The sequence below is a fragment of the Lates calcarifer genome, linkage group LG14 (assembly GCF_001640805.2).
Source record: "Lates calcarifer isolate ASB-BC8 linkage group LG14, TLL_Latcal_v3, whole genome shotgun sequence".
NCBI lineage: Eukaryota > Metazoa > Chordata > Actinopteri > Centropomidae > Lates > Lates calcarifer.
The window spans coordinates 9694448-9720514 of NC_066846.1; the positions used below are offsets into that span (position 1 = coordinate 9694448).

The 26067-nt window shown below is 38.7% G+C and overlaps 1 long non-coding RNA gene across 1 annotated transcript in view; it reads left to right on the top strand.

Annotated features, from left to right (window-relative positions):
• The window catches only part of LOC127143248 (uncharacterized), a 49785-nt gene extending 26813 nt beyond the window's left edge, over positions 1 to 22972 (top strand). Inside the window, exons 2-6 of the long non-coding RNA XR_007814538.1 lie at positions 17757 to 17829; positions 19998 to 20061; positions 21536 to 21617; positions 22037 to 22098; positions 22533 to 22972. This is a non-coding gene — a long non-coding RNA (uncharacterized LOC127143248). The remainder of the gene's footprint in view (positions 1 to 17756; positions 17830 to 19997; positions 20062 to 21535; positions 21618 to 22036; positions 22099 to 22532) is intronic.
• The last annotated feature ends 3095 nt before the right edge of the window (positions 22973 to 26067 follow it).

A 26067-nucleotide genomic window follows, 5' to 3' on the forward strand; every position in this document is an offset into this window, starting at 1 on the left:
TGTTCCCCAGCTCTGCAGTATGGCTCTCAATATAGTAGGCTGACACGTAAGGGAACATCAGTTAAGGTTGGGGGTTGTTTTGTTTCCACAGCTGTGTTGTAAAAATAGATGAATATTTATGAAATTTGTGAACATTGCTATGCTCCCATCCATATATCCATGTTGCTAGCTTGGCTGGAAATGGTTAAACATTTAAAATTCTTTTATATTATTTCTTCTAGTGTAGCTAACAAATGCCAACAGGCTGCCGTTAGTGTTGTTCAAAGAGGAAACACTGACAAGAGAATATCTGAAATGTCCTTGGAGGGGTCTCGTTCAGTGAAACACAGTATGATCAGGCGCTAATGTTCTCAGGTTTCCATTCAGCTGGCTTCTTGATAAATGTCAACCACTCTTCCCTGGAAAGTAGCATTGTATCAGGTTAAATAGTTCTCTATCCATCTCTTAGTGTTTGCCTCTTGTTCCTCAGAATGATATATATGTATTTCTTGTACTTGCACACATTTTCATTGTCACATCCTCCTTTTCTTCCCTCTCCTGGACAAACTTTGTTCCTCCACTGCTGCTGCAATCCCTCTTTGTCACCAGACTCCCCCTCTCCGGCTCTCTTTATCTCTGTTTCTCCTCATTGTTCTTTATCTTTCCATTGCTCTCCATCTGCTGTGGAGTCCATCTCTTTCTCATGCTGCTCAGTTCTTCCACTTAGCTGTGTTCATTTTTTACCCATTTATTTTGCTCAGTGTTTCTCCGGTCTGTTTTCTAGTTCCGCTCCATATTGATGTTCCCTCTGACAACAGCAGTATTTAGAGCTATTAGATATTAGCTCAGTCAGCACAGTTACGGAGTAGCTTGTTTCTAGCTTGATTTATAAAACAATCTAGTCACACATTTTGCTGTTGTGTGGTTTATTATGCATATGATAATGTCTTATCACAACTGATTTTGCTTTGGTATACTGAACCTTGCATTGCATATCTACACTAACAGAGTTGTAGCTCCTGCAGGCTTTACTGAATGCAAATTTCCCTGATACTGAAAGTCAAACATGCTGACAACAAATATCTCATTATTCAAGAGTTTCTTTTGAATTACATTTGTGACTCCTACTAAACTAATGACGTCCCCCTCAACCTCAGCTGTTTGTGTTAACCGCTTATTAGCATATGTCTTAATTTAGCTAATGCGCTAAACTGGTGAACATGGTTAATATTATACTGCTAATCTGCAGCATCTTTTAACATTGCTGATATTAGCAATTAGCTGTAACAAGTTAGCAAGAAGCCTGACAAAGCTGCTAGCTTAGTCTTGTATTTATCCTTGTGCTGCTCAAACAGGTAGAATCATGAATTTTGAAAGATTTTTCCCCTTTTTTTACGAGAAAGTTAAGAGAGTGAAAGAAAGAAACAACCTGATTCCATCATGTTTGGCCCAGTTTAGCCTCTATCATTGGTCTTTGCCATTGGTTACTCTGAGAATTAGTGACATTGATGAGCCATAATCTGAAGCAAAGGGCAGGTTTTACTCTCCTCCCACCTCTAGACAGAGTAACTAATCTCTGGGTTTCAGTATAGATGACACGAGTTTTTCAAGGCCATACCTCTTGAAAGGCACTTTTCAAAAAAGTACGAGGGTGCAATAGATCATTTTGTGTCCTGTTCAGTGTAATTTGTCTCGACCTGTCTTGTACCATTAGACAGTTACTGTACCCTGCTGAGACCTGGGTTCTTTGTCTTTTGTCATTTTCTTTGCCTTGTCCTTTTTGTACAAGTGTTCTTGTACAATTACTTTGTGATTACCCACACAACATTAACACAACTGGTATAATGTAAAACATCAAAACTGTATGTACACAGCTGATTTCTAGGGGTTCTGGATCAGCATTTATGTAAATACTCTAGAGAAATAGACATTAAATAAACATTTAAGCATGAAACAAGATTTATGGTTCATTACTGAAAAACCTGACCTAGGCCAAGTTACTGTGTGTGTTATTTCAGCATACTTAGCACCTATTTTGTTGATATCCATGCAGTACAGATCTGATATGCATTAATAACCTTTCCTGTGTGTTTTAGCTCGAGTTAATGTATCCTCCATCCATTTCTCTCAATTAATCATTAACATACTTTCAAAACTGCCTCCTGTCACCATCTGATATGAACACAGTTTGATAATTTTTCCTTCTTATACACAGGACTGAACACTACCTTTTATTAGTTGTCCATCGTAATAGCACCTTCTTCATAACTGTTTTTACAGACTTTGTTTTGTAGATGAATTCTTTTGAATCCCACTGAATAGAACCCTTTTCTGAGTCTGAATAAAAACCTCAAGTGAAGCAGAGGAGAGGATGTATGACTGGCAGGTCACAGGTTTTTGCTGGTAGAAAAGTGAATGCTAATTGTTCTTTGCTCACATAAACAGGAAGTTCTGCTTGGAAATTATCAAATCTGATCGTACAGTTTTGTTTTTCAAAGTCTGTTTTTCTGGCGTGTAATTTATACCTCTACAATTGTGAGGTGGCTGTGGAGCAGCATCTCAGTCAGTCAGTTCTGTTTATTTCCAAAATCTGCCAAACTGGCTGTAAGAGTCGAGTGCCGGTGTTGAATATTTAATGGACAACAACATTTCCCTCCACATTTTATCACAGACCACAGTTCAGCCATTTTTGTATGAACCACAATGCGCTGCTGAGGAGATTTTGCAAGGCTGTGAGTCAAGCAGATGCCACCAGGGAGGATGTTTTGGTGAATAGAAGGGTTGCAGAAGCCCACGGCTAACAGGGAAGGTTGATTATTCCAGAGCCATGTCCACAGAAAGCAGGTGGAATTCATGGTTGTCATTGGTGGTCATCAAATCGTCAGGACATAAATGAGGATGCAGCATTTTAGGGATGCAAAGTCTGCAGAGTAGAGTGAAAGAGAAAAAGATCTGTTGTTTGACCTCTTAATAGTTGTCAGATTTCAAATGCTGTTTGACAGTCCAGTGGTCCAAGTTATGAATTTGCCATCTTCATGATGTGATGGCATTACATTACTTGTCTTTTATCAAACAAAGCGACGTACATATACACTCAGATGTCAGCCTTCACATTTCACTGCACAGACAGGGGTGGAAAAGCAGAACTGAGTGAAATTGTCTCTAGAGACTCATCTCGTTCATCCATGTAGGACTGTACAACATCAGGTAGAAATGAAACTAACCACTCGACTGTACAGTTGGAGATGTTCTACCACTTATTTAAAAGGCTTCATCCGTTCAGTAGTATTTGCCGGTGATTCTTGCCCATTGTTTTACCCCTATGACTACCATATCTATATCAGGTCAAACCACATAGTGCCAGACAAGCTCTGACAAAAAAACATTTTAAATTGCCTTTTGTACACTGTACTATAAATGCCAACAAACATGAACAAGGTTATGCAGGACTGTGGCGCAGTGTCTGTTGCTGATCAGATCAGATCAGCGATGTGAGGCACAGGAAGGAGTGGGATGTAGGAATCCTCAGAGGGTCGATACATGAGCCCCTAAATTACCTCAATGGTTCTCACTTTTGAAATTGAATAGGCTTGCTGAATGATTTAAGGGCTGGCTTTATGGGAATAATGGAGAGCAAGCGCGGTAACACAGTGTGCACAGTGTAACAAGCTCAAAACAATAAACAGACGCAGAGAAACATAATAGCAGAACTAAGAAATGGATACCCATGCATAAGCCATGTGAACAGACACATAATAGAGCAATGAACGCAGCAGAGCACATGTACTGAATCTTATGAATGGATGTTCAGGCACATATAAACTGCACTGTGCATTTGACGTTTGCTTTCATTTACGGTTTATATTGGTGTCATAGCATGCTATCTGTCTTTCAGCTTGCAGCGCTCACACTCCTTCAGCTACTACTCTGTCTTCCTCTACTGTGTCATTGTTTCTGGGCTTTTTTGGTTGGGTGCAAATGAACTGGCAAGTTGCCCAACCTAAAGTATAAAATAACTTGTCATCTTCAGCCGTCGTTCTGTTTACAATACAAGAGGTTAGATTTCGCCCCTTGGGCAGCACTACTTCTTCAGGGCAGTCTTGGCGCTAAAGTGAGTTGGTATCAGAAAGTGATGAGACAGGCCGGGGCTAGCTGGTTAGCATGCTAACTTCAGTAGAGGGAAAGAAGCGATTCAACCGGGAGCAAAACATTTCCATTGGTTTCTTTCTGCTGTAGAAAGCTTTTGGTGAATAAAGGAATGAAATGTGATGCTAAATTTGCAAAGTAAACAGCTGCTTATTGCTATGTAGCAATAGCAGAGTTTACATACATAACTAAAACTGCTTGATAAAGGTTTGAAAAAGATTATAGAGTAACACACGTTGATGGAGCTGGGTCAGAGTCAGGATTAGGGTTAGGACTGTAAAGCTGAAAATAATGAGCTGAAAAATGCTAAAATTCTCTGTGAAGGTGAGAGGACTGCAGAGTCAGGTGATAATTCTCTATAGGTTCGTCACTGTGAGCGACCCCTTTCACATACACGTAGTCATTTGACCCATTTTTCCTTTAAAAAATACTGATAGAGCAGCTGAAAGTACAAGATGGATATATTTTTGAAAGGGATGAAAAGGAAAAACAGTGGATATCCATCAAGCAAATCCAAAAATATGTTGAAGCTTGTCGTGCTTTCAAGTTTATTAGCAGTAGAACCATGCATCCTTTATGGTGATAAACTCTAGCAGATTGGGGAAAGTTAAGTTGCAGTGTTATAGACATGGCTCATTTTGTTAGCAATTTCAAATCTGTAAGGATATTGGGTGTTGGGGTTGATCTTAGGTCATTCTACATCATGCCAGTGCTTTTCCCTCTGCTCCTGGAAGCACTTGATCACTGAAGGCATGGTACAAACATTCACTCAAACGAACAATGGAAGATAAACGAGTGCCGTGTGCCGTGACTTCTTTGTTCGTCTGTCTTTTCCTGCCATTAACCTGCTATTAATATGAAGACACTCTGATCTTAGACCTCTTCTTTGCTGCTATTCACCTTCCATAATTCACTCTCAACTTAAATTTTGAAATAGGCTCTTAACTCCGAAAAGGTAATTTGACATTTACAATGGTTTTCATTAATGTCTTTCTTCTTTTCTGAAGTCAATTTTTCATCTTGTTTCTCATCATTCATTCACACCTTCTTCCTGTCTTCACTCTTACACCACAAAACCACATAGTCAAGTTTTTCTTCCCCCCTTTTCTTCCTTTACACATTACTTATACTTTTCAGAAATACTGCCGCTCAACCACATCGCCCCTTTTAATGTTTTGCTCCTCTTGCACTTTTTCCTTTTTGTCTCTCAAACCACTCTCCTCCTTTTTTATGATTTTTTTGTTCTCCTGTCTTTCTCTGTCTCCACTGAAGGGTACATGAATGGACCGTGTAGCAGCTGTATTTTTGACAGGACTAATAGGGCTGATATTTTACCTTGAACAAGGGTTGAGGCTGTGTTATACCTACATTGATTTACAGTTGCTGTGCAAATCAAGACACCGACTCCAAACTCTGAAAGTCTTGTATGTAGTACTTCTGTTTCAGCGGAGATTAGCATTCACTACACATACCATTTTGTGGCTGCTTTTATCACCTCTCTTTGCGCATGTGTGCATAAAGTTTTGTCACGCTCGGCCACAGAGGGAATCAAACCACTAACCCTGCCAGTGTTACTGTTATGCTTTACCATACAGAGAGCTTTCTGCTTGCATGGGATTATTCAAAAATATTCTGCAGCACAGGGCCCAATGCTAACACGAATTCCTCGACTGCCTTACTAGTTCATGAGTTCATGAAAAGTAGAGCACTTTTCACATTTTTCATGCATCCTTCAAGTGTGCTGCAGTCTTTTGGTGCAACCGGTGCCCAATCACAGCACACTCAAAGGAAATGCTAAACACAATGATTGGTCAGGAGTGGTACGTTTTCAGCAGGACATTTTTCACTTCAGAGGCTGCAATAAGAAGTTCTGATTTTGAGTGAGAAGTGATCATTTTCAGGCGTGCACCGTGAAAAATACGGGTGTGGGCTTACACACGCACACACAGAGTAACACACACAGAAAAGGATGTAGAATGCCAAAATGTGAGCCTGAATAATAAACACAGACTTGGTAAAAGCTGGAAGAGTTAGAGGATGTCGTCTCTGTTCATAGAACTAGAATTATACTGTGTAATCATTGTTATTCAAGCACTCAGCCGACCATTTTAAAGGTGCACTCCACCAGTTTTCCACATGTTCAGGTAAAGTTCCAAAATTAAAAAAAAAAGGTCAATGCTATCAGGGGCATGTAACAGAGAAACTGTATATTCCAGCTCTGGTCCTCTATATTTATCAACTATTTTGGGTTTTCCAGAACTGGGTGTTGTGCTCCCTTCAAGCCATAAGAGCGCAGGTCACACTAACATGATATGTTATTATCAAGTGGAAGTAAAACAATATGCATCATTAACATCCCAAAATATTAAGCAGTATGCTACATAAAACTGATAACTCATGGAATCTGGAAGCATTTTTACTTAGTAGTAGTATTAGTTATTTTAACTTAGCTTAATGACTCTCTAAATGTAGATGTGATAGTGCAGTATGTTTTTGTTCAACCTAACACTGTGTCTCAGAGAATCAGTTGAAGCTTGTTTGTTTGCTCCCTGTAGCACCTCTGGCACCTACGGTCAGCTAATCACTGGGATGATTTGATTTGTGTCAAATGTCTTTTTTCGCTTGATTTGATGGTGTTGTCTTAATCAGGAAGACTGAGCAGCAAAGTCTCACTGACTTCTGCTGAAACTGTGGTTGGTAGTCATAAATGTTGATTATCTAGACTATACATGGTATGTAGGTGCTCCTTTATTCTGTTAGAAGAAAGAAAACATTTGAGAAAATAGTTGCACCAAAAGCATGATTTGCAAAGCTGTGTAACTGTAGAAAAACACAGCTGTTAAATATGTTGTCCCAATGACAAAGAGAGGGTTTAAATAACTTAGTTCCTTGACAAAAGTGAGGGATTGAAATAATTTATTTTCATAGTAAGAAAGAGAAATTGTTTAATAAGTTGTCAAAATGAAAAAGTAACTCAGTTATAAGGAAGGAAGATAATTAAGGCGATTGGTGGTTTTACTGAAGTAAACACACATAACATGCTTTTATTTTTTTTAGTTCTTTTGTTTGATTGGTCAGTGACGGCAGTCAGTCAGGTCCAGGTGAGGTGATTGGCTGCAGGTACGGAAGAGAGGGCAGAACAGGAAGAGACGCACGGAGCAGGGTGTACAAAGTAAAAACATCAGGGTTGATTAGTACTTGAGGATGCTAGCATGCGTTTCTTAACTTTGAATCTCAGTTGGTTTAGTACGTGTATGTTTGTGCACATGCAAGCTGAAGTCTGGTGAGCTACCAGGTCTTATGAGGACTCACCGTCACTGTCCTCTGGTTTCTCCTCCTGGACCACCAGCTGCATCAGTTCGAACTTACTGAACACTGTGAGTTGACCTTTTTCTGCCCTGCTGGTTTCTTTCGTTTTGAAGATCTTTAGTCCCTTAACAGAGAAACTGTAGAGACCTGGGACTGTAACATAGAGCTGCAGTAGATCTAATGTAGGCAGGAGCCTGACCATGTTCGGCTCTATAGGTGATCACAAGGACTTTGAATTGGGTTCTGTATTTGATGGGGAGCCAGGGAGGAGCAGTCAGAATCAGTGTCTTCGTGACACTTTTGGAGGACATGGTCAAGAGTTTAGCAGCAGCACGACCCAGGGATGATTTGCTACAGCAGGTGAAAAGGGAGTTGCAGTAATCAAGACAGGAGGATGTAAAAGGGTGGATTAACATTTCCATCTCTGCTTGAGACACAGCGGGGCTGAGCTTTGCAATGTTTCCCAGCAGGAAAAAAACAAAGACCTTAACATGTTGGTCCAGAGCCTCGTCCCATAGCAACACCTACAAGATTTAAGGGTGTTAAATATTTCTCCTGCCAGATAAAGAAGATTTAAGTTTTGTATTTTGTCTGTTTTTTTGTGACAGCTAATTAAGTTGTGGGCATTTTGGGTAATTAGTTGTATTTCCTGAGAGGATAATTTTGGTTTGATATTGTTTACATTTTTAAATTTTAAGTGTTATCTGTGGTCAATCAATAAATTATTCTTAGAGATTCTTATTAGATCAGTGTAGGTCGCACTCAGAGAAACCTTCATGGTGCCCCATCAGCTTGGTTTAAGGTCAGTTTCTAGCACATTATACATGTTATAGGGTGGTGGGGTGCTACATATATGTGAACAAACATTAACACTTTGACAATTTGACACTTGTCAGACTTGAGCTGACGAAATTAAACTTTAATAATGCCCAACGGGAGAAATTTGGGACGGGGACAATTTCCAAGCTGCATGCATGTTTCATGACTCCAACACTGTTTTCTAGTTCGCCTGACCTCAAAAAGAAATACAACACATGCGTGGGGGGGAGGGGGGGTGCGCTCACCTCTTTCTCTAACTAGCCCTCCTTTCTTTCTCATTCATATTCACTCACTTTCTGATAAGCACACACACTCGCATACACACAGGTGGGGTGGATATGGTAGTCAGACACGCCAGCTGTGTTAATAATGTAGAGAGTGGAGAAGGTTCTGTGTTATCTGAAAGCCTGCACAGGGCAAGTCTGCCATCTACTGAGAGAGAGAGGAGACTTATTTTACATCTCTCCTGTGGTGAGGCATACAGTATAGCCAAGGTATTCTGATGTCGATAAGATTTATTTATCTTACTTGGTGTGATTTAAAGTCATTATCCGATGTGTGTCACAGAAGGTTAGCTGAACAGTTGTCAAGCTGTCAACATAAGCTAGATATTTTGATCTTTGAAGTTGGTCACACCTTTTTGAGTATATCTTTAGAATCACTTATCATGAAAACAAGGCTGTCGCACTGCTTTTTGACCGTGAAGAAATATTACTCAAAGTTATCTGCAAGTTTGTCTCTGTCTTTTCAGCTCCTGTTGATGACTAATTTCTTGTGAGGACATGATTTTGGCTCATGTTGAAAAAAAATTCGTGATTAACAGAAAACTGACCAGCTCTCTGTTGGCATGATTTACCCTGGTGCATACAGAAGACGCTAGCTGAAGTTGAGTTTGGCAGACTTTAGAAAGAGCAACTGATTATTTACAGGATTTTTATGTTAATGTTATGGCACTAAACTTCTGAACATGTAATAGACTTAGCCTGTTAATAATGTCTGTGTGCTATTACAAGTATTGCTACATGTTTTAAAAGCTAAAGCAAAGAGTCTTTGTGTCAGATGTAATTCATATAAAACCATATTTATATCCATTGTTAATATGGATAGTGAACAATGACACTGTCAATTTCTAACACTATAAACTAGTATAGAAACAAGGTTAAAAGTCTACAGCCATGCTAGCACTCTCTTCCTTATATCCTCTCTTCAGTCTTTAATATCCAGTGAAGCCAAAAAAGCTTAAAATAGTAGCAGTTTACTGTCAGTTTTAGAAGGATGAGGGTGGAATAGGTAGACATCCAGTGGGAATATTATTCCACTATTATGTTCTTCTTGAATTGCTCTACATCTTAGCAGCAATTTGACCACCTACAGTACACTGTACACTGACAAGTGTGCTGCAGAAAGAATGAAAAATCTGTTTAAATTATTCTACGTGGGTGTCCTTTTTAAATTTCTGGGTCTAAAGCTGTTAATTCCACTTCTGATTGATTACTTTAAGAAAAAGTAAATCCCATTTCAATTACTAATTTGACCCCGCAGCAGCTTCCGGCGTGCTTAAATATGTATGAATGTCACACATACAGTCACTAATCACAGTGAGCCTGCGAGTGAAACTCTGGATTAAAGAATGTATATGTTGTGTAACTCCCACGCAGTGTTCTTAATCCCTACACATCCATTTTTTTCACAATTGAAGGGATTTGTGCAAGTTGTGTGTGACAGAGAAGATGAAATGGAAGATAAACTTTCTTTCTGTTTTTCTTTCTCTTACAGTACGTGTCGCAATGCATCATTCATCAAAAAAACTGATCAAAAGTCAATCTCCTTCATCATGTCCGCGTGTTGCACATACCTGTGTATCTCCACGTTTGTGCGGTTATCTCTCTTCACAGGCCGAGCCGAAGATATACAGCAGAAACTTCATCTTTTCTGTTTCATCCCGCACAGGGGTTCCTGCACTGTGTCACCACTGAGCTCAAAGGGGGAATCTGTGACTTGATAAGTCCGGGTAACATCAAGAAGAAGCAATGTTTTATTCATCGGCACAAAGCTCCCGAATTCACTCAAATCAAATTCGCCCGCCTTTGTTTGAGAGATCAAGCTTGGGGTTTGACACATATAGAAATGATTGGATTTCTTAGACTTATATATAAAAAAAGGGGAGGGAGGGAGGGAGAGGGTTATGAGTGCAGCAGAGGACAAGATGATGCTTTTTCAGGGAGTTTAATGAGAATAGGTACTTTTTTAAATAATGTAAGAATTGGCCTGACAGCTGAACATGTTTATTTTCTGTTCTGCAAATTTATGATTGTAATGAAAAACTTATATCGCCAAAAATATTGCACGATGGCTTTTTTTTTTTCTTCTCTGTTTCACTTTTAGTTTTTCACACAATCCACTCCAGCACTTTCTCTCCATAAGTCAGCCGCTCTCACATTCAGGTGACCTTGGCACCCTGCTGATTCACTTGTTTTGTTGCGATTCTTTCATCCTGTGTGTTTCTCTCTCATGCCTCTCTCCTTTCAGATTCCATTTTTTTCTCTCTCCCACTCTGATCTCCTGCTGTCAAAGAAATTCAAATACTTTTTGAGCAGCGCATACCGAGGTCAGATGTGATTTACAAAAATTTAGGATTTGGCTTTACTTTCAGATTGGACAATGCTGTAATTGCCAGAAAGGTCCCATCTCACGATAAGTGCTGAATAAACCCGAGCCCTGCAGGAATTTCTAACGATTAGGAGTGAATTTTTATTAAGCACGTTTGGGGTTTTATCTCATCTGCTCAAACTTACTTTTTTTCTGTAATTTCTTTTGTTCTCGTTTTATCTTCAGTTTTGTTTCACTGCGTTTCATCAACTAAAGTAAATTAAACTAAACCCCAAGACTCTCTTCACGTATCACAGCAGCAACTTCGAGTGTCATCTGGGCTCATAATGTGATCCAGGTCACTGCAGCAATGTCAGAGAGTTACACGACAGTCTGATTCTGAAGCAAAGCTGGAGCCGTAAAACTCCTGTGCTCACCAGCTCTGATAATAATATACCTGAAAAGGATCAGCAAAGACTTATATTTTTATTTTTATTATTATTATTTTATGATTATTTCTTTTATCTTACAAATTTATTCATCTATGTTTTCTGGTCATTATATTGACCCCAGTGGAAATAAACCTTCATCATTTCATCACAACTTCAGCATTTAAGACTTGGAGTGAGAACATTCATCATCTTCTTAATGCTGATTTCCTTGTTTTAGACATTTTATAAATAAACTATACGAAGACAAAGGGTATGACAGATTGCTGCAAGAAAATACCACCTGTTTCCTGAAAATAGATTTGAATTGGAAGCAGGTAAAGTTTCCTAACACAGTGGCAGATTTTAAACTTTTTTTTAAAATAAGCTTTTAGGACTAATAAAATTAGTTGAGAACAAGGTAAGAATGGAACTCATAAGTGCACTGTTTGCACCTGTTACCTGTTTCCAGACAGCCTGTTTCTCTCGTTGTCTGCTCAAAACCAAACCAGGACAAACTACCACCAGCTGGGTGCTGGGGTGTCCTATCAGAGGGTCAGGGTTAAGGGTTTAGGGTTGAAACCCAACGTTCATTTCAGTTACATCATTGGTATCGATTGTTTTTGTACCACATCGTTAGTATCTCTGTTTTATGCCCTCACAGCAGCGACAGTCGTTTCTCATGGTCGTACGTCCATCTGTCTTTTACATTTTCATGAACGTGATATCTAATAGTAATATTTTAATAGTAATAGTAATAGACTTTTTGTGAGTTTGGTACAGACGTTCACTTGGACTCAAGGATGAACTGATTAGATTTTAAATGTCAAAGGTCACGGTGACACCTCTGGCTGAAACGTTCACTTGGACTCAAGGATGAATTGATGAGAATTTGGTGCTCAAAGCTCAAAGGTTACGTTCAACGTGACTGCACAATCCATGTTTTTGGCCTTAATTCAAGAGTTCACCTGCTAGTTAACTGCAGATGGACTGCTTCATGGAGGCATACAAATGCAAGGCGCTAATTCTAGTTTTCTCTTTTCCGTTATTCTTAAATATCCCGTGATTGACAGACGAAACAGAAAATGCAAATCTACCATGTGTAGAGCGAATCACTGAGAGCTTTTACATACTAATTTGGGTGGGTTAACATGTTCTCACTCTGGAACACGGCCACAACCATAGCTCATGGATATTCATGTCCAGCACCTCATCTCATCATGATTTTTAACCCAGTCATCTTGCATAACGCAAAGTGGATGCTGTAGTTTATTCATCTTCACATAGACATGCTGTAGCTGTAGACAGAGAGGAGGATAAACCCAGTAATTCCTTAATGTTTCTGTATTTTAAGCTGAGGACACATCATCATGTAAAATACATTTCCATGCCCTTCATTAGCCTGCACAGTGTACAAGCAATGTTTAACGTTTCCTATAATCACATCTAATGCTGCTGATTTGTTGCACCAACTATAAGTCAGCCTATAGTGAAGAATAAAACTCCTTTAAGGCTGCTGAGCATCCACTGGCATTTTTTCAAAGCCATGACTGTCTGTCTAAGCAGAGGTGTCTTTGTTAATCTAATAGGTGCAGCAGTCTGTCAGTCAGTGGCGTGTCACATCTGTTAGACCTCAACATGGCTCAGCACTGACTCCGTTTGGACTTCATCATGTCCTCTGACACAATGTTGACACTAACAACAAGGTAATTGCCTCAGAAAAGTAACTGACACCTATTAGAATACCCCCTACTCCCTAGCTAATAGATGGTTTTTGATACTTGGTTGAGACTTCTTTCTGTAACATTGGTGTCACTCATGAAGCTTGACAGTAACTATCAAACATAATTTTGGGTGCCAGACAAAAACACGTCAATTAGGACTCAGCTTTTTCTGAATTATCTGACCCGCCCTTTCTGATAGAAGTTTCATAGACTGAATATTTTACCTTCAAATGAAGTTAAAACATAAAAATAAGTGTTGAGTTGTTTTCATCCAACTGCAATGATATGTAATTGGGTTTTTATTTTTTGCCCTAATCTTTAAATATTTTATCTCATTGTAGGCGCTCCTGGGGATTCACTACTCCCAGTCAATTAATGTAGAATTCTCCAGTGTCTAACCAGTGGATGCTTGGTTATATTTTGCAGTCGACAGGCAGAGCATAGGGTTAGAGATTTAATTCACATTAAATATGGACACATTCATGATCCCGAAACGTTCTTTGGATAAAACTGCCCCACCTCTGTCCTTACAAGTGCTTCAGGAGCTTGAACGCTGTATAAATCAGGCTGCTTTAGAGCTTAAACTAAGTCGCATGCAGGTGGTAAATTAGGAATAACGGGAGAAAGCAGCAGGGCTCACAAGGGTTATCCCGCAAGATGAAGTCAGCGCTGCTCATTCGTGTCAGCTGATAGGTGTGCAGGACTAACGTTCTGCTGATGTGATTGCTGTGATCACCTATGTAAATCTGATTAAGCTCTGTTTAATCACATCAAATCAATCAGCGGTGTCATTCAAAGATATTCAGATGACTCCAGTCCCGACAAACAGTTTTATGATTTGTTCATCTATATTAATGAGGCCTTTGATCAATGCTAGCTGCTGTAGGGCAGACAAATTAAACTCATAATTGTTTAATAAAGATGCGTGCAGCTCTTAAGTAACAGTTTTCTTTTTTAGAAAGGATTTTAATCAAGCCTACCTTTGCAAGAAACTGAAGATGAAATCCAAGCTGAGTATTTTTTTCAGGAGTTCCCACTCTTCTGTGTGTGCGCTTCGTACTGAATGGTGTGTGTGCCGCCCTGATAAAAGTATGTCATTTGATCAGAAGATTACTTTTTGTCACTGGACTGAGTAGAGACTTTTGTAGTGTCTTGTAAAGTTATGAGTACAAGATGGGTAAATGGGTATGTGGTACCAGCACTGGTATACTCTTATACTATTTCATTTTTAAATTTGTCTTGTATGTTTCTCTTGTCCTTCATCCATTTTAAATATTTTCACTTTTGAACCTGTAGTAAGTCATTTTTTTGGCCACTTGGGAGCAGCCCAACAAACTGTAAACTTGCATTAAACATGCTGTATGTAAGTTTTTGCTGTTGCTACATAGCCAAAGCATTAACAGCTGTTCACTCGTTGCAAGTTCAGCATCAAACATCATTCCTTTCCTTATTATGAGTCATGTTTCTGGCCAGCTGGCGAATATACTGTAAATATTTGCTTTCCCTTTACCTCAGCTTACAGCAGCTAAATTACTTTTTCAAATGACTTTTTTCATTGTTAATCAAAAATACAGTTACAAGCTGATCTTTATGACACACATGATACAGTATGTTTCACCGGTTAAACCACCTCAATCAAGCCTCAGAGATGTGCTCTGATGGCTCTTATTGCTCAAACCCTGACACCCTCTCAGGTAAAGCCTCTTCTCTGTAAACCTCTGTTTTGGCTCAGCTCTTGCAGACGCAGGAACACCACGGTCCCGCCTGAAATGGCTTCATTATACCTTGAACTGGCTGCAGGTCTCCCTGGCAGAGTTTTGGAGCAGAAACATTCATTTGCGCTGAGCACAGTTGGTGCCAAAGCTGACTTTGTCTGTCCCAGTCTGGGTAAACATGGCAGCTATCAACACAGACTAGCCCAGGCTGTTTAGGACATCTCTCTGCTGCTGCTTATTATAATGGCTGTGAATGCGCACATCTGTATCGGCGTTCCAGCACTCACAGCTTCTGTTTTGTCCCTGTCTAAAACAGGCAAGGTGATTTTTCAGTTTCTTTATTACCATTTCTTCAATTACTTCACTCCTTGGTTAAGATTTTATTTCTAAAATGGTCTCTCTCCTTTTTGTCGCTGCCCTTTCATTCCTCACTCCTGTACTGCTTCCCTTTTAAAAACATTTCACCTTTTTTTTTTTTGCACATGAAAAAGGTAGATGGCAAGCCCCAGTAGGTCACAGTGCATTAACCACACTAATAAACCCATTACACTGCAATGGAATGGGATCCAAACGAGAGAGGGAGAGGGTGTTGAGTGATGGGGATAAAGAAAGGAGAGAGGCTGATTTTGGCAGAGAGGAGTGGTAGTCTGAGGAGGGAGAGATGAAGTGCAGTAGCAGGACAGGTAAAAGCCCCATTGATACACACTCACTATATGTGCCTTTAAACCCTCTGTCTATTCATTACCTTCTCTACCAGCATTCATTAAGGAGAGGATCTGCCATCTCCTGCCAGGGCATTGCATCACTTCTCTGCTCCTGCGCGGCTCGTCTTTCCGAGCATTAGCCTCATTGTGGGGCCAATTACAACACTGCAGCACCGTTTGGGGCCATAAATATCCACAACGTGTCCCCAACCTGCAATACTCCTGTGAGGAAAGACAGGAAGCAGAGAAGTGGAAAGTAGGAAGAGAATATGGGACAAAGTAGCAGCTGAATGCAGTTTTAAATGTACTGTTCTCAAAGCAGATCACAGTGAGAGTGTTTGTTACAGAGTGAACAGTTATCTATCTAATGTCTTGGTTTTGGAAGCAGTCAATAGTTAAAAAATAAATTTTCTTAGCTGCCATCCACATACTTTTGGCCATGTAACACTGCAAACCTAATGTTATGATAAACAACCATTACACCCATGTGTGATTTTTGAATAATATTATCTGTGGTGTCACCATAGTTTCAGCTGTATAATACTGACAAAAGTATGTGGACACCTAAACATTACACCTCAATGTAACACACATCTCGTTCCAAAACCATGGGCATTAACCTGCTGCTGTAACAGTCTTTTCAGGAAGGGGCTTTCCGTAAGATTTTGGGGGCTGGTTGTATGAATTCAGCTCCCATTCAGCCACAAGAGTGGAAGTGAAGTCAGACACCGATGTCTGGTGATGTGTTTTTGGTATTCCAGTTCATGCTAATAGTGATGGATAAGGTCAGGGCTCTGTGCAGACCTGTCAAGTGCTTAAACACACAAACACAAACACATAAAAGCATTTTTTATGGAACCAGGTCCTTAACTCAGCAATACAATGAGGGAAAACTGTTGGCACATAGCTAGAAGTGCACTATTGTGAATTATTTAATCGTATCCCGTAGCATTAAGGTTTCCCCATCCTCAGTATGTTGGCTAGGATCTTACCTTATAGCTCTATGCTATATTATCAATCAAAAGTATTTGGATACTCCTTACTGTACCTTTTAGACATTATGTGGAGTATGTGGACACCCCAATTAAACACCTACTTATGATTTTTAGCACTTCATTCCAAAACACTATCATTAATATTTAATGCCCAACAGAGTGGTAGGTCATCGTTGTTGTTATCTTCCTTTAATTCATCTCTTTGTATTAACCAGCAGTTTGCTCCTTACTTGGCTGTTTGATTTGTTCACCTGCATCGTGAAGTGTTACCTACATGAATGGTTGAATGGTTTGATTGCATTTTGCAATATTTGACAATTTGTTTGTAACATGAAGGATTAACTGAGTTAGATATAATATATTAGCAATTACAGAAGTTCATATGCTTATAGGAAGTGAGATTTCATAGTGTGAATGAGGAAACAGGATGTTTTAGCTGCTATTATGTCTGTAGAAATCTCATGTTAGAAATCTGAACAGTGATAAAGTTATAAATGATGAGATTAGCTAATAGAACAGTACATGTTCCTTCAGCTCTGGATCTCTAGTATGTGTCTGAACGTAGTGTACTTGACATGAAAAACAAGTGTGATTCTGGTCTGCCAGTGCTGACCAAACATCCACTCTACACTGTGTAGGTCTCTCAGTCAGGGAGTGGCTGATGTGGCTGGTTTCCTCTGGTGCTCTGCTGACACCATGTGGCCTTTACTGTAACTGCATCAGTGAAGCAGAGGCCTATAAGTTGGGCTGCTGTGAAAGCCTGGGATTTGTTGCTGTGTACAGTAGCGCCCAAACAGCTCATTCATCACCGGCAGACGTCCCTGCTCCTCTCCTAGTGTGCCGAATTGATGAACCATCAACACAAGTTTCATCACGTTCACTTTATATTGATAAAGCAATCATGCATGCTTCTCTTCTGTGTATCACGGTTCCCCCCACTCTCAAGACAAATGGGGTGTCAGAATATTTTTCCCCACACTTCTGCACTCTGCTGCGAGGAGGATGTGGGCTCCAGTACGGAGGGTCAGGACTGATTTCTGTAGGGAACGAGTCACAACTGAAGCTTTGAGCTCAGCTGAACTGCAAGTGGGTTAGATACTTAGATACTCGCTTCCAGGCTGGCAATGTACGTTTAAAAATACAAGTCGATGATTAGTTATCTACTACAGCTCATTAAGGAGTTTGGTGTCTGTGTCATGCTCATATTTAGCTACTGAAGTCAGAACTGTGAATTTTATCTGTAATCTGAATGCTTTGGCTCAGACTTTTATTTTGAATTAATGTTCATTTTAATTCAGTATTCCTGAATCACATTTAACTTACATACATTAGTCTTTTCTCATTTTAGGTGATATTCCCTGCTGGCAATGGATTCACCTCACTCATCAGTTTACCAGCCAAAAGACTACAGCAGTGATTATGTGAGTAATTTATTAACACAACTAGAAAACACCCAAACTTAGCCAGTTTCAGCTTATCAAACATGAGGATTTGTGAAAAATGCTCATCAGTTTCCTGTTTTACTTGTTTTGTCTGACCAGTGTGAAATGATAGTCAAGTGTTGATGATGATGTGTCTGGTGCATGGCTGTAAGGTAGATCTTATAGTATGTCAAAAGTTGCGTTCGAGATCAACTGCGAGTGACTGTGCCTGACTTGATAGTCAAACGTGAACTGCCACTGACTGCTGGGAAACGGCTGCAGTCAAGTCGGACACACTTCCCACAGAGTGACTGAGTGAGGGCATTCTGCTTTTTACAGTTGTTCTCACAATTCATCAAATATATTGATGTCATTGTGGAAAACCTGCACAGCTGTTCTGTACTTTTTCAATTTAAAAATATGATTGTTCCTCTCAACATATCAGACTGTTTTGTAAAACCTATACACACATTGTTTACTCAACCAAAGATATGTTGTTCTAAACATTTCAGGCCAGAAAAGCATGGCGAAGAAAAATAAAAGAATTAAAAAATTCAGGGCGATGTATTTAGGTGTGTGGGGGAAAAGTTAGAAAAGATCAGTTCTTTTAAAATTTCTGTTTCATTAAGACCCACATACCATAAAAACAACATGGGCCACTACATTGCCAGGAGAGCAAAAAGAGGTGAAATATGAAGGATGAAAATTTTATCTATAAGGGCTTTACTTCCTCTACAGTAACAAAGTTTTGAAACAAACTGATGAACAGCTTCCATCTGGAAATTAAAACTATAATGTTGGCATGCGTTGTTTTAAACCCAGCATGCATTACGTCAAGTTAACGCCCCATAAAGGCTTCCACCTTCTCTCCGTCTTTACGGTAGAATGGGCCGGCGTTTTTCTGCCAACGTTAGCTGACGTAAGTCGTCATTGGAGACGGCGTGACTCGTCATTGGCTATGACCTTCGGGGAGGAGCGCTGGGAGGCGGAGTGAGGAAGTCTGAAAACATTTAAACCACGTTCAAAACATTGCCTCTGTTTGTTAGTACGCTGAGGAAACGTCGTTACCGAAGATGTCTGGATGCTAAAACAAACTCTGAAGCTGCTTTTGGCGTTAACGAAGAGGTCTGAATGCAAAAACAAACTCTGTGGCTGCTTTTTTGTCGAACACCAGTGAGACTGTACGCTGAATACATCTGCGGCGCGAAGGTAAGGCAAACAGTTAGCGGCTAGCGTTAGCATGATCGGAGAACGTTAGCGTTAGCATTAGCATGATCGGAGAGCGTTAGCGTTAGCGTTAGCATTAGTATTACCTTGTAAAGATTTCGTTACATTCCGTTCTCGGTCGTTTATATCGCGTGGGTAAGACTGTGTTTGTATTTCTGTGACTGAGGCGTCCCTGACATGAATTGTGGAGGGTGGTAACTGTTTAGTAGTGTGTGTCTGTTTACAGGTCCGTTTGCATGTCTTTACAATTACTTTGCAGACACTTTACTGCTTCTTTGAACTTTTGTGCTCCAGCTCGGTCATTTTAAACCACTTTATGGCGAATTATCAAGTAGATGTGATCATTTGTGGTGAATATTTTGAATATTTGTGGTGGTATTGCATCGTTTTGCGTCATATTTTGTCTGTAGTTTTCTGGTCCAGCCCATTCAACATTTCTTCGTGGCCATTTTGTGTTTCAGTGTGGCAGTTAAGCATTTCATTGTGATCATTTTGCAATTCAATTTTTTTGCATCTTCAACGTTTTGTGTGTATTTGTAACTTTGTAATCTGTCCATTGCCACCAGTTGATCCCTTGTTGTGTATATTATTTATTAGAAATGTATTTGTGGTAACTTCATTGACATCAGACTTTATTGAACTCAGTTTTGCGTTAAACATAAGCTTGAAAACTTGATTTTAACTCTGGGTCACAATGTATGAGCTGAGATTACTGTCAGAAATTATTATAAAAACTATTTTAAAAATTGCTTTTCTCGCTGTGATTAGTGATGTGATATTCTAGTAACAATTAATTTATTCACCTCAAAAAGTGTGATTGTCAAGGTTATTGTGTTCAGTTTTCAGTGTTGTATTCTTCTACACTGTTCAAGTTTGGGAGGTGAATTGTTCTTTATTAATGAGGTTATTTGTTTCTCAAGTGTTGTACTTGTGTTTTCCAGGTTTGCTGGTACTGCTGCTGCAGCCTGGACAGAAACACCAGTTCTCACCTTAAAAACTAAACAGGTATGTGTCCTAAAGATTTACCCAGTCTGAAAAACAATGTGTTGATGAGCTGAATTATAATATTAGTAGCAGTGTTACTGTTTAAATCCTTGGTACTTAATGTGTTTACTATTAAATATAACAATGATTGTGTCTATAAATTGAAAATAGTAATAGTTACAATAATTTTCTAAAACTCAAAATAGTTGACAGTAGGGGTGCACGATATATCGAAAATTTAATCAATGTGAGCGATATGCATATCGCAGAGACTGCTTGAACTGCAGTTTAAATGGTATATTTCCATGTGCTCTGCACTCACACTCTACTACAATATGTTTGGCCAATCAGATGGAGCCGTTCTGCCCTAGACGCCCACACCCTGTGTAGATACTATACACTGAGGTAGAAGTGTATGAATAGTTAGAAAAAAGTCAAGCGTAATCTGCTCACTACCTGACAGTCAACATGTCCGTTCATATTCAGGAATACCAGCCATCTGGAACAACTACTTTCACCAGACATATGTGTTCAACAGCCATACAATAGTCTACATTTAGACGGCTAATGTGTTGTTTAGGTAGCGAGGTGTCACAGAAAAATGCTCACACAGTGTAGGAATGACATGTTATCTTTTCTGAAGTGTATGTCAATCAGGAGATCTGCTATTGTAGTTATGGTAGCACAAGCACAATGCTGGGCTGGCTAAACATAGTGTCTGCTGACAATGGTGGGCAGAAGGAGAAAATAATAATAGTTCTCATAGCATTTGTTTATTGTTGGGATTCTCCACTCTTCAAGGGTCAGATGGCAGAGTGTTGCAAAGGCTGTGACCCCCATGAGAATTGTGCGTGAAAAAGCAGAGAGCAGCAAAAGAACCATTTTCTTCATTAAGAGTGTATTTTTTTACTGTTATTTGCCAAATTAAAAGTAATGTTCCTGGGCCAATGATCTTGAAAGGATATAACTTAAAGACATCCCCTGTAATGGATTTTATTTTTTCAGTGTCAGCAAAGTCTACTCACTGTTCAATTCAAATACTGAAGTATTTGCAAGTCATATCGTTATCGCAGTATTTAACAGTGATGTCGCATGTTTTCCTAATATCATGCAGCCCTAGTTGTCAGTTTTTTTGCCTGTGGACTGAAGTATAACTAAAAATAAGTTAAAATGCTGCTTTCAGAAACTTAAGTGAAACATTTTATTATGCAGTTCACAGTTATATACGTGTAATATACAGTCAGTGATTAGTAGACAATTAATATAGAAATTTAATATTCAAGGTTTAGTTCATTTTTCCCAAATATTTATTGTTATTGATTCCTAAAGATGTGATTTTTCTTGTGTTTATATGTGACAGTAAACAGCCCATTTTCTGAGACACTTCTGTAATGTTTAATATATATGTGTGTTTGGGGGTTAAACTATTAATGAGGAATAGGTCATAGTGTATTGATCATTTTCCTTTGTATGTTTCTCTTTGTATTTCCTCCAGGTGTCACCACTTCACCCATGATTGCAGAGAGTTTTCATACAATGAGGAAGTTCTTTGAGACCAGGACGGATGCCTCACAGAGGTAATTCACAAGCTTTACATCAACTGTCAACACAGAGCACTGACATGAAATTGTATATCTTCACTATGAAGATATGAATAGTTTGTCACAAAAAGACTTAACTGTTAAAGTTTGTTTACATAGTTCACACTAGAAAGTCTGTCATGTTGCTTTGTGTTGGCTTGTGTCAACAAAATTTACTTCAAATTTTAAGTGAGTTTGGAGAAACAAACATTTCCAGCCACAGCCAATTGTAGGCAATTTAAGTCTTGGACTAGTTCTGATTACTCCAGAACCAGTTAGTCCACACTCTGGTAACTTTGTGTATTTTACTTGTATATCTCTTGACAGTTTAAAGTTCAGTGTTGACAAACTGCTTTTATTTTGATTTGTTAAAAGTCAGATCTTTATATTAATGTTTGTTGTGTTGTTCTTCACAGGATTCAAACTTGAACCATTAAATCACAGAGAGAAGAGACAGATGTGAAGACATTTCCAGAAGGTCAGTGTTAGTCTTTGTCATTATCTGAGCTGTTGTAACTTATCAGTTTTAATTAGTGTATATATAAGAAAACAAAACAGAAAACATTAGAAAAGAATACATTTTATATAGATTTAAAAATACATTTAAAAGCTTTACAAAATTGTCTTAACAGTAAGTATGAAAACCAAGTATAAAGCCTTTAAAATAAAAACATGATAATTGTGACATTTTCCTTAACTAAAATGCAATAAAATGATTTGTATAACATCAATTTCAAACCAGAAAAGATAGCAAGGATAATGACAAACATTTGACCACAAAAAAACACTTGTTAGAGTTAATGGAGTTATGAGCACATTTTTGAAATACGAACATATGTATTAAGCACTCCTTCTGATACAATTATTTATGTCAACAGCTTTGTAACACTTGTTTTCCTTCATCCACTTCAGGTCGTCCTCTCCTCCTGCAGAGACAAGAATGCGTTAATCACACAAACTGATGAGTAAATTTATTTTTTCTTTCCTTTTTCATCTTTGATATGTAATGACAATGATTTTACAACTCACTCAGTATGTTTTACTTTTCCTTATGCTTCTCTTCAGAATATATTCTACTGAAATTACTTCACTAATGCTAAGTTTATACATTTTTTTACTTTTCATGACATCATCATTTGATGTTTTTTGCTGCTTAAAACAAAGAAACTATATTAAAACAACTATCTTACCATTGTGGATTACATGAGATTTTGCGTTTGTCATTTCAGTATAGTATTTTCCTGTTTTGAACAGTTCAATATTAGTACTCAAATCCAATCAGTGTCATTTGTATCATGCCTTTTGTAGTATGCCTATGGCACTAACAAATCCTTACTCAAATAAATGCTTTTGAACACTAAATACTTTGTTTTTCTATTTTTTTATGTCACTACACTATGTTAGTTTTCGATGCCTTACATTACTGACTTTTTCTCATGATTTTTGGATGACCATACTATACTATGACTTTTTTTCATGATTTTTGACGCCATACTAAACTATGACTTTTTTTCATGATTTTTGACGACATACTATACTATGACTTTTTTTTCATGATTTTTTTGACCATACTATACTATGACTTTTTTTGATTTTTGACGCCATACTATACTATGACTTTTTTTCATGATTTTTGACGACATACTATACTATACTATGACTTTTTTTCATGATTTTTGACGCCATAACTAATACTATGACTTTTTTTCATGATTTTTGACGACATACTATACTATGACTTTTTTTCATGATTTTGGTGACATACTATACTATGACTTTTTTTCATGATTTTTGACGCCATACTATACTATGACTTTTTTTCATGATTTTTGACGACATACTATACTATGACTTTTTTTCATGATTTTTGACGACATACTATACTATGACTTTTTTATTTTGACATACTATGATTTTTTTGACTGACCATACTATACTATGACTTTTTTTCATGATTTTTGACGACCATACTATACTATGACTTTTTTTCATGACCGTTTTTGACGCCATACTATACTATGACTTTTTTTCATGATTTTTGACGCCATACTATACTATGACTTTTTTTCATGATTTTTGACGCATACTATACTATGACTTTTTTTCATGATTTTTGACGCCATACTATACTATGACTTTTTTTCATGATTTTTGACTACTTACTATGACTTTTTTTACGTTTTTGATGCCATACTATACTATGATTTTATTTATGATTTTTTGACGCCATACTATACTATGACTTTTTTTCATGATTTTTAAGACCTTACTGTATTATGACATTTTTTCACCATTTTTGATGCCTTATTATACATTTTTGATGCCTTACTACACTATGACACTTAGATTACTTTTGCCATTACATATTACTTTTCTAATTACTTATTACTTCTAAATTTACAGATAGTTTACTGCTGTAAACTACATCTATTAACACATTACTTTGACTATTACATCTTACTTCTGATATTGCCAATTACTTTTACATTACTTCTATTAAATATAGATTACTTATACCTTATTTTTATACTGCAGATTACTTCTATTATAACTTTTTTGATATACTGAATACTGAACATGAACAATGTCAGTGCTCTGTGTTGGACAGTTGATGTAAAGCTTTTTGTGAATTACCTGGAGGCCTCTGTCCTGGTCTCAAAGAACTTCATCATCGTACGAAGTCTCTCTGTGATCGTGGACAATGTCTCTGTGATCGCGGACAATGTCTCTGAGATTATGGACAAAGTCTCTGCGATCATGGACAATGTCTTTGTGATCGTGGACGATGTCTCTGAGATCATAGACGCTGTCTCTCTGACCATCGACAAATGTCTCCATGATCGCGGGCAGTGCCGTCAAATCGGTGACCCCCGTCTCCGCCGATTCTATCGCAAGGTCTCTACGAAGCATGGGACAATGTCTCTGATCATGGACAACGCCTCTCTCGTCTTTGACAAGGTCTCTGCGATCATGGACAACATCTCTGATCGTGGACGATGTCTCCCTCATCCTCAACAATGTCTCTCCAATCATGGACCATGTCTCAGCGATCGTGGATGATGTCGTGGACAAAGTGGTGACACCTGGAGGAAATCAAAGAGAAACATACAAAGGAAAATGATCAATACATTACTACCTATTCCTCATCAACAGTTTAACCATGAAAACACAGATAAATATTCAACTTTACAATTGAACCACAACATTTAAAATACATTACAGGGCTTTTTCAGAAAATGAAATACTGATATACTGAATACTGACCATAGACAATTGAATGTCAGTGCTCTGTGTTGGACAGTTGATGTAACGCTGTGAATTACCTGGAGGCCTCTGTCCTCGTCTCAAAGAACTTCATCATCGTACGAAGTCTCTCTGTGATCGTGGGCGACATCTCTGTGATCGTGGACAATGTCTCTGTGATCGCGGACAATGTCTCTGAGATTATGGACAAAGTCTCTGCGATCATGGACAATGTCTTTGTGATCGTGGACGATGTCTCTGAGATCATAGACGCTGTCTCTCTGACCATCGACAAATGTCTCCATGATCGCGGGCAGTGCCGTCAAATCGGTGACCCCCGTCTCCGCCGATTCTATCGCAAGGTCTCTACGAAGCATGGGACAATGTCTCTGATCATGGACAACGCCTCTCTCGTCTTTGACAAGGTCTCTGCGATCATGGACAACATCTCTGATCGTGGACGATGTCTCCCTCATCCTCAACAATGTCTCTCCAATCATGGACCATGTCTCAGCGATCGTGGATGATGTCGTGGACAAAGTGGTGACACCTGGAGGAAATCAAAGAGAAACATACAAAGGAAAATGATCAATACATTACTACCTATTCCTCATCAACAGTTTAACCATGAAAACACAGATAAATATTCAACTTTACAATTGAACCACAACATTTAAAATACATTACAGGGCTTTTTCAGAAAATGAAATACTGATATACTGAATACTGACCATAGACAATTGAATGTCAGTGCTCTGTGTTGGACAGTTGATGTAACGCTGTGAATTACCTGGAGGCCTCTGTCCTGGTCTCAAAGAACTTCATCATCGTACGAAGTCTCTCTGTGATCGTGGACAATGTCTCTGTGATCGCGGACAATGTCTCTGAGATTATGGACAAAGTCTCTGCGATCATGGACAATGTCTTTGTGATCGTGGACGATGTCTCTGAGATCATAGACGCTGTCTCTCTGACCATCGACAAATGTCTCCATGATCGCGGGCAGTGCCGTCAAATCGGTGACCCCCGTCTCCGCCGATTCTATCGCAAGGTCTCTACGAAGCATGGGACAATGTCTCTGATCATGGACAACGCCTCTCTCGTCTTTGACAAGGTCTCTGCGATCATGGACAACATCTCTGATCGTGGACGATGTCTCCCTCATCCTCAACAATGTCTCTCCAATCATGGACCATGTCTCAGC